This window comes from Aythya ferina (assembly GCF_964211825.1).
Source record: "Aythya ferina genome assembly, chromosome: 2".
Lineage (NCBI taxonomy): Eukaryota > Metazoa > Chordata > Aves > Anseriformes > Anatidae > Aythya > Aythya ferina.
Window position 1 is genome coordinate 85,527,805 of NC_140297.1, and position 13,474 is coordinate 85,541,278.

The following is a 13,474-nucleotide window of genomic DNA, read 5'->3' on the forward strand; positions in this document are numbered from 1 at the left end:
CTGCTTCCATTTCTGAGTCTTTCATTATCCCAGAACATAATAAATGATACTCAACTCTGGCCCACAGAGATTTGTCTCTAATTACTCTTTGATTTCCGTAGGAATAGCATAAGAGTGTAGAAGTACCAGTGGATTTCCTGTATTTAAAAAGGAGATGCACTGAGACCAAGGGATCTATAGGCCAAGTATAGGTTAACTATTTCCAGTGAAAAACAACAGAAAATCCAATACAGGTGCTTATTAATAGAGAATTAATGAACAAGAATATGGCTTTGTGCGATGTGACCCTCGGTGTTCTATTTGATAATTGTGCTTGATGAAATCATGATTGATCAAGTAAATTCATAGTCTTCTGGTATATTTTTTTTGTGAGGCATGACCTATTGATATAAATAAAATTATAGTACATTGTATTGAGTAAGAAGGTTCACTATGCAAAGTCAATAAAGCATATATTAAGTGAATTGAGAGCTTGCAACGGACAGAAGAAATGATTGTCAGTTGGGAATGCTGTTTGATTATTTTGGTTGGTTTCTGTAGGGATCAATAGCAGAATAAAAACTGATCAATATTTCCATCAATGACTTGAAGGTATATACAAAACCACCAGAGACAAAAACTTTCAGATGGCAGAAACATGAATAGGCTGATAAACAGCAACAGAAACAGGCCTTCCAAAGAGGTCTGGATAAATTAATAGGGTGGGTGTATTCAAACAAGATGCATTATCTTAGAGGTAGATGGAATGTGTTCCAGCACAAGCACATAGGAATAAAAAACATTCTTATAGAAGGACACCTTTGTGTTTATGAACATTTATTGATGCTTATAAATGTCCAGTGGGAGGGTGCAAAAAAATCATGGTCAGAGTCTTATTGGGTACTGGGACAAGAAGCAATAAACACAAATTGAAATATGGGAAAATTTGTTTAAACGTGAGAAAAAAATGGATTTATAGTGAGGGTGGTTAAGCACTGAGACAGAGAGATTGTGGTGTCTCCATCTCTGGAGACATTCAAAACATGATTGGACAAGGTCCTGGTCAACCTGCTCTAGCCGACCCTATTCTGAGCAGGAAGATGGACTAGGCAATCTCCAGAGACCCTGTCCACCATCAGTTGTTCTGCTATTCTGCAACATTTTTCATTTCAAAGACATTCAGTGTTGCACTTAGAGATGTGCAGGACTCCCAGTATCTTTGCTTTGGACCTGCTCGGTATTGCAGGCAGTGGTCTCTGCAGAGCTGGGCACAAGGTGCAAAACTGGCTTGAGGAAAAAGGATGAGCCAGGTATTAGAGTTGATTACACATTAAAGCAAGCCTAAACTGGTGAAACACTGACATCTTTGGGCAACAAGTCAAGCTGTCCAATTCCATCAGTACCAAGGCTGTTTGTTGCAGGAGCCAATCATACAGATGAGGATCAAGGTGAGGTGACAAAGGTGATGTGGCAGATGCTGTTTTGCAGTGACCAGTGGCGATGACCAGGACTGTTTGCCTGTCTCCTTTGTCACAGTCTTGAAACATTTGTGGAAGGGGTCTCAGCTGCCAGAAAGCTGTGCAGTGTACAGCTTAGTGATGAAATCCACAGTGTGCCTGCACCATGCACTTGATGGTGGTGTGGGCAGGATTACAATGAGCACAGCAGCGAGCACAGCAAAGTGCCCAGCTCCTTTTCTCAGTGGCTTACCCATAATTGCATCTGGATTTCTTAAATCAATGAACAAACAGACCTGTTGAAGCCTACCCCCAGGGGGTCTGAAAGAAGATCTGCTGGCCCCATCACCCCCGCAGCAGCTGCTGGGAGAGGCTGAATGGAAGGGAGCTGCGTGCAGACATGCCGGCCCTCTGCACGCTCTGCTGCTCACAGCAGCAAGGCTGGCCAGGCGCCCATAGCGTAAAGGGCAACGCTTCAGCTCATGTAGGCACAAGGTATGGGGTGGATCTGGTGTCGTCCCCAAAGAGGCATCAGGTGGCTGCAAAAGGGGAGGGAAAGACCTGGTACCTCACTCCTCTCCGGGATGGAATGAAGAGATAAATTGGGCAATTACGGAGCTCACTGCGCTATGTGGGCTCTGGCTGCGGTGACTGTGGGACAAGAAGTGTGAACCCAGGCCCTAGTGCCCCCGTGCATGCATCCCAAGGCTCTCAGTAGGACTCATGGTCTGCATTTCCTGATCTCCTTGTGCACCTCATGAGGCATTCTGCCCCCTCTCCTCCACCACTGCACACTCTGTATGGCTCATGAATAGCCATGCTCAGGAGCAGCCTGAGCAAAAGCCTACATGGTGCAGGAAAGGCCAGTTACAGCACCTTTGTGTTGTGTTGCAAGGGCAGGATGATGGATTGAGCCTGGACCCTTAACCCTTGGTCACAGCAATCCTTCTGGTTAGAAAGTGTTGGCAGGAAGCAGTGGAAGCTGTTCACTAGGCCAGACCAGAGATGTGAAAGCAAAGGCACGCATAAGAATGAGGACCTCAGGTCTTAATAGTGGTTGAACAGGGTCACAGACACATCATCTGGGAATTAAAATGCTGAGTCTTCAAGGGAGTGCTTTAGAAAAGTACCTGGACTAACCACAGGTCAGAGCTGCCCCCAGAAAACAGTGTGTGTTGTGATGCTGGCTGGACTCAGGACATGAAATGGAGGACAGGACCAGGCTGGATGGTGGTGTCAGTGCCATCTCCCCCTTCTAGGAAGACTAATGAAAGCCACCCTATTAGACTGGCTGACCCAGCAGCAAAAGGCAGAGCACAGGTCCAACCTTCAAGCCCTCTCCAGTTAAACTTCTGGTCTCATTTCTGGAAGCTTGCAGCATATAATCTTTCTTCTGCCTTCTGCCACCTGCCATGTCAACTCCAACATTCACTTCCATCTCCTCCCACCTAAATCCTGCTAAGTGCCATTGCTAGGATTGTGACTGAAGTTTCTTAGGAAGGTTAGTGAAGGACCAGTCCTCTGCAAGCTCAGGCCAGAGAATATGATAGGGCAGATGAAAGACTGTATAAGTGCCTGTTGCTGCATCCTCCCACGCTGCTTTTTCTTGAGTTTTGGCTTTCACTTCAAAGACAAAGCAGGCCAGAGCCTTGATAAAACAAGCACACAAACAAACAAAGCACAAAATATGACCCTGCTCTGAACAAGTGTCCCTCTGAGCACAGGAATAGAAAGAGGCAGTGGCTGGGGGATACAGATGGTGGGAATTTGTTACCTTTCATCCTTACTGACATAGGGGCAGGCTGGCCGTGACTGCAGCCCAGCTGCTTGCTCCTAGAGCTCCTAGAGCTGGTCCTTGATGGGAAAACACGCAATGGCTCATGGAGTTTCAGTCATCACCCTTTATTTACTGCATCTGGCATCCCTGAGTGGAGGTGTGTGAACCAGAGAAAAGTGCCTTAGGCACAGAGATCATAAGAACCGGTTCAATAATTTCCACACCTTGTAGCTTGGGTTGCAGAGTACCTTGCTACCCATAATATATTTTTAAGTCTCCTTGAGCTGTGTTGGACTGTCAGTGCTGGTGTTGACCGCAAGATGAGAACTGACCACCACTAAATCCTGTAACTGTTCTCCAGTGTCCTGGATTTCCCTGCTCACACCCCATCCAAGGTCTGTCTGACAGCCAGCCATGCCTGCCAATGGTCTGGGCTTGCCCATATACAGGGCTGCCCGTTGCTGTGGATGTGTTTGTGTTTTTCCCTCGGGCTGATGGGCAGCTGGGCATGTTTATAGGCCCTGTGCCTTGGCCCAGCTTTGTGCAAGAGAAGGAGGAAGGGGAATTTGGCCCGGCCCAGGGTGGTGACAGAAGGTGGTCACAGTTGTCACGCAGACTAATTGCACTTCTAACCCCTCTGCGCTGTTTACAAGCTGCCCCACACCGAGGACTCGTGTCTCTGGCTGACCCCCGTGTCTCAGGGTGGAGCAGCACGGTGTTCCTGCCCGCACACAGGGCTCTGGTAGCACCTTTCGGGTTTTAACCCAGACTGACTTGTCCCCAGGCCCTTGTCCCCAGCCCTGCTCTGTGCCTGCCTCAGCCAGTTATGCCGGAGGGGGAGATGGAGGCCCAGCAAGGGCAGGCCGAACTCCTATCTCCTGACACTCCTTTTTGCAGAGCCGCTCTCTGCTTTACCATGCACCTCTCTCTGAAGCTACTGAATAGCTCCTGGCTGCTCAGCCCGCTATTTCAGGAGGAACTGAAACACATTTAATGGCTTGCACCTTTATGATGTGCTAAGCCCCGTGTCAACTACAGGTCAATTCCCTGCAGCTCATGGATCTGGGCAAGTGATGCAGAGATGGGGCTGAAGGAGAGAGAAGGGTGGAGCACAGAGCAAGAAAGAGAAGGAAAAGAAACAGCAGCACACAAGGAAGATCCCCAAAAGTGCCTCAGGACCTGAAGGAGGGAAGAATCCCTTGGTTAGTGCCCTTCTTCAGCGTGAGGGATATTAGTCCATAGCAGCAATGTTGCACAAGCCCCATGTACTTGGGGCCATTCTTGGCACCCAGTTTGGTTAATCCAGACCCTTAAGCATAGCACAGCTATGATGGCCATGCCTCCCAAATACATGGGTGCCTATACACAATAATGTTATGAACTCTGTGCTGGGACAGTCTCGTGTCTTTCCATGGCTGGATCCATCACATAAACCAGCAGTACAGCATGCAATTCTTGTGTTCAATCCCTATTGACTGCTCCAAAGGCACGGAAGTTCACCACCTGCCCATGTCGTTCAGTTTCGGGCATTTGGGCCGGGCTCCCCTCCCTCGTTCTCATAGTGCTCATAGTGCTTCAGAGAAGACTGCAGCACCTTTATCCCACCAGGGTGGCTTATCACTCAGCTAGAAGCTCATGAGAGCGCTCACGTGAGGAGCAGCTGCTGGCCGGGCACTGCTGGGAGCAGTAGGATGGGCACTTCTATTCCCAGCGCTGGAGGAGGTTGGGGCAGGGGGAAGCTGGGCCTCCTGGTGGCTCTCTGCGTGTCTTTGAAGGTAGCCACTGACAATCTCTGTTTGAGTTTGCTGTTGCTGGGCTACCCACAGGGACTGCCGAAATTGTTGGCCTCTTCTGGATAATGGAAATCTGGGGATTATGAGGGAGCCGCGGTAGGCAGCAGTTCTGATGGCCCTGAGCAGCCTGCCACCCTCCCACAGGAACCTGGCTGCACAAGGGCACCTCAGGAATTGGATAGGGCTGGCAGAGACCTGGCTGTAACAGGATGCCCCTGTCCTTTCCTTTCCTTCCATCACTCATCTTATGGCACGTGGTATGTGGGGGCTGCCAGGTGCCAGCAGCTATAGGAATGATGGGACCTCAGGATGGGGAGGTATTGTTGCTGGAGTGAGGTAGTTTACATTTTTTTTTTTCATCTCACCTGTCTAGTTGGATGTCATTGTCCACATTTTAGCACTTGCATGACTGGCCACCCACCACCAACTGTTCCAGCATGTACATAGTCCATTGCTACTAATTATCTTAAACTACATACCAAACATCTCCTGAGTACCTGAACTATCTACAAAAGATTGTCCTGTGCATCCATTTCTACATCTGCAGGAACACTTTTTTTCTAAGTATCTCATCTACATACAGCTTGATCAGGGTTGCATCTGATGCCCCCTGAGAGTCTCTGGGATGGGCAGATTCTCTACCCAGGACGTTAATCTGCACACTGACACACATCAGTTGGTCTGGGCACAGCAGGAGCTGCCTGGGGGATTCTCCATGGCAGCCCAAAATTCCCATCTGAAGACTCCTGCAGCAATTAGTCAAATGCTTAATTGTGAAGGTGGCTACGAGCTCAGTCAATTGGTTGATCTCATTCAGCAGCCCCCTGCCTCAGATCAGTCCATTGCCTCATCCATGGAGATGAACAGCCTCGGAGTTCCTGGAGAGCCAAGGAAATTAATGGCGACTAAGTGCACAACCCTACCACCCAGCTACGTGATAGTTATAACTATAGGACAAACCTGAGTTTGACACTTGTGACTTAAATTACACAGCTCTTGCCACACAGCAAATACAGGAAGAATGACACAAAAGTCTGTGATGGTCTCATTTTAAAACAAAATCATTTTGCTGTAGCTGAAGAAAGGTTTGTGGGCTGGTAACTCGTGAAGTCTGGCACAGATATATCTTTACACAACCCCACACGTAATTCCCACAGAAGCAAAATGTTTGGGGCATTTCTATTGCTGGGGTTGGGTTCCATATGAAAGGCTTTGAAAACAACATCTCTCTGCTTAGTCAAAGCAATTTCCTCTGACCAGCTTTAGCAGTTCCTTTCCAGGTCACTTAATGATTCATTTAATTCATCTTGTTTAAAATAGAGCTGTCTATAGTCATGCTGTTTGGATCTTATATCAGCTGTGTTAAGCACATACCTCCCCAAGAGCCATATAGGCTGTGAATTCCTGATGCTGGGGAAAGCAGAAGGAGCAGTGCCTGTGTGGACTCAGGTCCTGTTTCCTGTGTTCTCATTTTCTTTTTTCTGGCATGGGTACTCATTTTTCCAAGTTCTGATATGGATTTTGTTTCTCTTTGGTGGCTCTTTTGGCTATTTTCAGCTTGCTATCTGGGGGATGGCTGGGACTGTTGCAGGAACATTTGTATGTTAAAATTGTGGAGGGGAGAGTAGCAGATCAGGACAAATGCTCAAGACTAGATTGGATTTCACACCCCTGCCTTTAAACCTGCAGCTTGCTCTTAAGGTCTGAGGACAATGGCATGGGGAAACTATTTTCACATGGGTGATCTTAATCAGATGATAATGAAAAAGGAAGAAATGGGAAACTCTTTGCTAGAGGTACAGAACCTTTGCAGACACCATTTTCAAGACAGGCTCACTTTAGGGAGGATATTTTTCAGCTCCCTTTTCTGGCTCTTCCATTTACTCCAGGATCTTCTAGGATGCTGGCAGAAATGTTTACACTGATTCAAAGAAAGATTGCTTTGCAACTCTCCCTTGTTAGCCTTAGCTTCATTGTCTTTATTTGTGTGTGTATGATATTTGAACATGTTTTTGCTTCAGACAAAAATCTGCTTATTGTTTCCTTGCCAGATCATTTTGTTGCAGCAAGGAACCAAGGTTACTACCTGTCAGCCTGCAGACAAGGCAAGAGCTTATGTAAAGATATATTGCTAAGATTAAAAGACTGAAAATCACATTTCAGTGTAGCTTGTCAGGCAAGAACTACCATGCCAGTCATGTCTGGGCCATTACTGAAAATAAGGATTTCTTGCCTGTGTCCAGGGGCTGAGAAGGAAGTTTTTTAAGAACATGTCTGGAGACAGACTTCACAGCCTCTCAGATGAGGAATAAACTGTATTTCTTCACCTCCCCGCATTTTCTTTCTTTATAGAGCTGCTGAGTAGGCCAACAGTTATGGAAGTGTTGAATGAATGAATGGCTTCCTGAAAAAGGTCTTCAAAGCCTTCTCAAACCTACTTTTTTGGGACTGCAGCTTTGCCTCGAAATTCAGTTATATTAGTATGCAGAGAGGATAAACATACACATTTTTTGTCAGTGAGTAAACTGTACACAGAATGAACTCACCATGCATGGATCAGGTCTCTGATCTGGACAACTGAGACACCAGAGCTGCTAAATTATTTATTCTGTGGGTTTGACCTCTGCTGTCTCATCTGTGGCACCATGTAAACCCTCACAGGAGGTAAGCCATCCCCATCACGCCCATCAACAGAGCAACTCCTTCTCCCCGCTTAGCTTCAAAGTGGGATTTTTTTTTTGGGTTGGGGGGGAGGGTTACATACTTTTCGCATTAGCAAAAGAGGAGAAATTGCTGTGAGCTTTCTTTGTCAAGGAAGAGAGGACAAGGCAGCTCTGCTCTGTCCCTCTCCTGACAGAGATCCTGAGGAGCCCGGAATGGCGCTCCTATGGGATTTGTCGCAGTAGCTTTTCTTAGGGACTGAGTCAACATAGCTGAAAAGCACAACCACCATTAAGATGATGTTCCACTGCAATGCTGTGCCAAAGTTACTCAGCAGAGGATCTTTCCTAAGCAGGTTTTCCGTCCCTTCAGATACTGCTGCTTCCCCTGCCCTCTCCACACATTACCTCTCATCCCGCCAAGCTGTGTTCCTGGCCACTATAACTCACAATCTCTTAAAATTTAATTACCAGTGCTGCCCTTAACACAAAGGCACTGCTGGAAACTTGCCTTTCCTGGCCTGTGGCCTTCTTCCAATTACAAGCGACGTGTTAATGAGAAGACCACGGATCTAATCACCAAGTCACGGCATTTGCAAAATGCCAGCCAGCACAGTAGCTGGATGCAAAAAATAGGAAACCAGCTAACGTCAGCTAAGACCGCTGGTTACAGGGTCCTTGGAGAAGCATTACGTTTGCTGGAAGCCCGGCTGAGCATGAGGGCCATCAGCTCCTGCCACCGGGTTACGGAGACGGGTCTGGCAGCAGAGGAGCTGGCGGTGTACACGTGGGGGAAAGGTCAGGAGATTGCTGAGGGCTTTTCACTTGTGGGCTGGGTGATGGGAATGGCCAGTGAGTGACGAGTACGAGCAGCTGGCAGAGAAGTTCATCCCAAGACAGTCCAGTTAGAGTGCGGGCACACGGCAGCTTTAATGCTGGACGGGTTTTTTACGATGCACGGAGAACTAGGTGGCATAAGGCACATAAATCAACGTAGCTTCTTGAAACTGAGACAGTCTGAGGCCCTGATGCCCCGCGGCCAGAGCAGCTGAGGTGACACAAGATATTCCCCTCTGTACACGGGCCCTGCTTGTGCCAGCAGGGAGACTGCTGCCTCCTGACCCGGAGGGAAGGAATAAATGTCGTGTTTGAGGAACCAGCTTGGTTATGTATAAATTTTATGGAAACTGACAGTGTTCTCTGCATGGTATAAAAAGGTGCTATGCTGTATCAGAGAGCATGAAACCCTAAAGTGCAAACCAAACCTTTAAATATTTGGTTTATATTTATTTTGGGGTTTATTATTAACCTTGGACATTGGCTCATTATTATTATTGGATTATATTTGCTCATTCACCTCCATCTGCTTTGGTTTTCTCTATTTCTTATCTCCTTATCTAGTTTCTCTATTCAGTCTGCTCACCTCAGAGAAAGAGAGCATGAAAGTGTCTGTCTACTCCCGTGTCTCTCCTCGAATCATTTGAGACTCATGATCCCTTTCAACCTCTGTCACTCCAAACTTGTCTTTGGCGTTAAGGCTTCATTCCCTCGCAAGAGACATCAGGCAGAGTGAGTACTGATCGCGGGCTTGATGTGGGGCCGTTGTCAGGAAGCAGCAGGAGCAGGCTGAGAGAGAAAGCTCCTGAGAGGAAGGAGGAGGGCATCTCCCAGGGCTTCTCCCAGCTCTTCCTCACCCCTTGCCCTTTTCCCAGCAGCCTACCTCAAGGTGGCAGAGCTGTGCCTTGACACAAGCAGCCAAAGCTCTGGGAGGGAAGCAAGGGGAGGTCCATCAGGGCCCTGAGAGCAGCGTCCCACCTTCAGAGAGGAGTTAGGCACCGGGCGGCTGGCAGAGAGCTGTTCCTTTCAGTGTCCCCGCTGCGCACCAGGAGCCTCACCAGAGCACAGAGACCACTCCTGAATACCCTCGGGAGAAGCTTCATGGAGATGCAGACTCTAGCACATGTCCCAGGCTCAGTGTCTTGCAGAGCACACGCTAGAGCTTTACCCTCCAATCATTTGTGTTCAGCAAACGTCTCTCTTGTATCACAGAGAGGACTTGTTTACAAAGCAAACACTGTCAGTCCATTTAATTGGCTCTTTAACATGGCGAGAAATGTTCCCTGGCAGAGAGCTCCTGGGAAACCCTCCAAGCTGTGAAATGGAGAGGTGCTTCTACGCAGAGAGGACAAACGAGGCTAGTTCCTCACAACTGAATCATCCCTCTTTGGGTGATGGTGAGGGTTCAGGCAGGGGTTGTCACAGCCACAGCCACTACAACAGCAATTTTTAACAGCGCGTGGCACAGCAGCGACAAAGGAGGGAAGTTTACCTGACTTGTTCTGTACAGCAAAATTGATTAAGCCATGATCTGCTTAGCAAGACTGCTGGACTGGCTCCATTTAGGATCCTGGTTGTGGTTGCTTGCCTGTTCGTCAGGTGGGATTGCTGAGACTGGAACTGCTCATGTCATAACCTGCCTTCCCTGCGCAGAACGGTCAGAAAAGGGCAACTTGAAAGACAGCAATTTTTTTTCTTAAGTGTAGGAAAAATATGTTTGTACTAGAAAGCAACAGTTTGCAGAAAACCAAGAATGTTGTTTCACAGCTCTGCATAACCTTGTTCCTGGAAAAAATCTTCTCAGCCCCAGTTAAGCTGAATCACCAGGACGCACCCAAAGCCCGAGGCCTGGCCCTGGACCAACAGCAGGCAGCGGCTGCCATGGGCTGGGTGTGACTGAGGGATGGGGGAACCTGCGGGCAGGGCTTCGGGCAACCTCACCTCGTGCACCTGCCAACACGAGCAGAGAGGGGAGGAGGGAAGGAGCTCAGGCCCTCAGGAGCACAGCAGGAGGCTGAGAAGTGAGGCTGGAGGAAGGCAGTTGGCAGCACAACTACTGCCAAAGCAAGGGGCTGGGGTGAGGGCCCTAGGACAATGTGGAAAACTGGATCTAAGAGGGCACGTGGAACGTGTATGAAATCAGTCAAAGCAACTGAGCCCCTGACAAAGATTCAGCTCTTGCTGCTGACAAATGCATGCCATGTGGGTGATGCTGGCAGAGCTGCTCGGCTCCTTCAGCTGGCTTTTAACCATGTCTGCAGTCCCTTCAACACGGGTGTGCATTCATCGCCCTCCAGTGGCGAACCTCGTGTTTTCCCTGGTGTAAAGCAGCAGTAGGACCTGAAGGGAATGTGGGGTGCTTGTGGTCCTCAGCCCCAAATGCACACACCACTAGGCAAGGCTTTCATTTCCCAGAAGTACTAATGTTTAGAGACACAACACGCTTAATTTAAACCTCTGTGTTTGTCTGCCACAGCTTTGTCATCACTCAGATGTCTCCTCCACTCTATGTGACTAGGGCAGACCACCGCACAAACTCACAATACTACTACTCCCACATCCCTGTTAAGGCACAAATCCATTTACATCAGCCCCGAGCGCGTACCAGTTTGAGCTGCATCAGTTCCATTAATCTGGATTAATGTTTTCAGTTGAATGTTGCTTTTCTTCCAATTAACTGCCTATGCAACAGTAACAACTAAATATATGTTAAACAACTAACACGTTAAATTCAAGTAACTAATGTATGTTAAATAACAATGTAGCTAATACTACTAAATGTTGAAAATCAAAGTCTCTAATAAAAGACTAATTCTTCATTTTTAGATTTTTTTTCCAGCATTCCACCACTGAACTTCAAACTTTCAATACTGAGGTGTGACTGAAGGTTAATATTTATATACAGAGCACAAAGTCTTATTTCCTTAAGTCAGATTAACAAAAAGATGTGATCTTGCAATTCTGGTACTCTTTTCCCTGCTGTTCTAGAGACTTCTCAATTAGGCAGTTTGCTACAAACAAAATATGTTCCCAGGAATGATAGAAAATATTAAAAACCACTACATAAATTTGACCAGATTTCAATTCATGTATCATTAGAAACTACCAGCATAACATGCTGCAGATCTTTTTGATAGCGAGAACAATTTGGTGTACACATAAACTGTAGGCTCCAAGCTGCTGTGAACCAATTCCATATACAACGTGTGGAGCATCGCCACAGCTTTCTCCCCTCTAGTGGCAGTGCTGCTTGCAGAGCCTGCCCTCCCTCACATCTCCTGGTCAGAATACCAAACTCAGAACAAGAGAAGCAGTGTCCAGCACTGCCTTTCTTCTGGGCATCTCCCATTTTAAATAGGTCACATCATCTACACCATGCCAAAAGACAATATAACTGAAAGAAGTGAAGCTTTTGAATAATTTGGTCATGGAATTCACTGTTACAGACTTGAAGGGAAAAACTAATGAAACACAAACAACAAACCATTTTCTCACTTCCTTTCCATCTTATGTACAATCCCACCAGTACAATTAAACTACTCCTTGGAAGTCCGAGCTATAGCCACGTTCATTCGGAGCTATTAAGCAAAGTAAGAGCTGGCTCTACATGAGCCAATGGATTTATGGGATTTTAGTCACAATTACAGCCATGAATCAATTCCAAGTACCAGACTTCAGCTGCAGTAAAACTGTGCAACTGTTCTGTTCATTGATCTGCATGTAAATAAACCTATTTTGGAAGAGAACAATGATGAACAGAAGTTACGGTAGTCAGTTTCTAACTAATTAAAATAAAGCTTTGCGGGATTCCTTCTTAAATAGTTATGGAAATACACTTTTATCATAACCAGCACTGGAACTTTCACACCATAAAAATCAGACTTCTCTAACCTTCCTCTACTGACACTCACTGAAGGATTTTGTTTCACTCAAGTGGTAATCGTAACACAACTAAAACAGAACATGCTAGCTAACAGAGGCAAGAGAAGTAGCTTCCTCTGTACTACTATGAAAAAACAAACAACAACAAAAAAAACAGAACACCTAACAGAACCCCACAACAAAAACCTACATGTTATTTCTGGTTTGCTACTTGCTTCTTACTAGGAATTATACATGCAAAGATGCAAGGCAGCTTACAGGTAAATTTTACTCCTCCTTTTTAAAATCATTTTTGGGACATATGAAGTACGTACATTTATTCTCGGTAGCATAGGTAAGTTCTGGGAAGAAAAAAAAAAGAACCAAACGCATGGCTGAATGCATATCCCTGTAAAAAAACTCCTCCCTGCACATCAACCAGGAATACACTAAATGTGAGTGGTAACAGGCCCAATGAAAGTTAAAGTATTCAGAGAATTGGTTTGAAGATTCTGCAAGGATCCAAATAATCTTTTTTCCTAAACCCTTTCCTAAAACCTTGTTTTTTAGGGTTTCCTAAACCCTGAACTTCTAAGATGGTCATATTTGGTGCAGAACTGGTTATGTAGCTTGTTTCTTGTAATGTGATATTCGTACATGCCACTGTTCAAATGGCTCTAACACTGTAATTACTCAATGGCTGTCAAAACCCAGGAATGCAACAAGCACAGGTTGCCTTGATATAAAAAAACCTCATACTCAGTACCACAAGTGAGAACTGGAAGCATGTAATCCGAATATTTTTCATTGCCAAATTTAAAATTCATACTTGAGATATTTAAGAATTACCAGAGGCTACAATAATTTTCTGCTTACTTCACTGAAGAGGGACAGAAGACCTCTTAAAATGAAAATCTGCAGACTTAGCTCACAGGCAGATAAAGGAATTAGCTGCAGGAGCAATGGAAAAAGGACCTACAAAATTCTATTAATGCATTATCCATGCTTTTTTTTTTTCCTTCCCCATACATTCAAGAATTTTTCCCTAAGAACATTCACACCCCTCTAAGAAAAAATGCAATGAGGCTTCCAAAACTAGTACTGAAACCA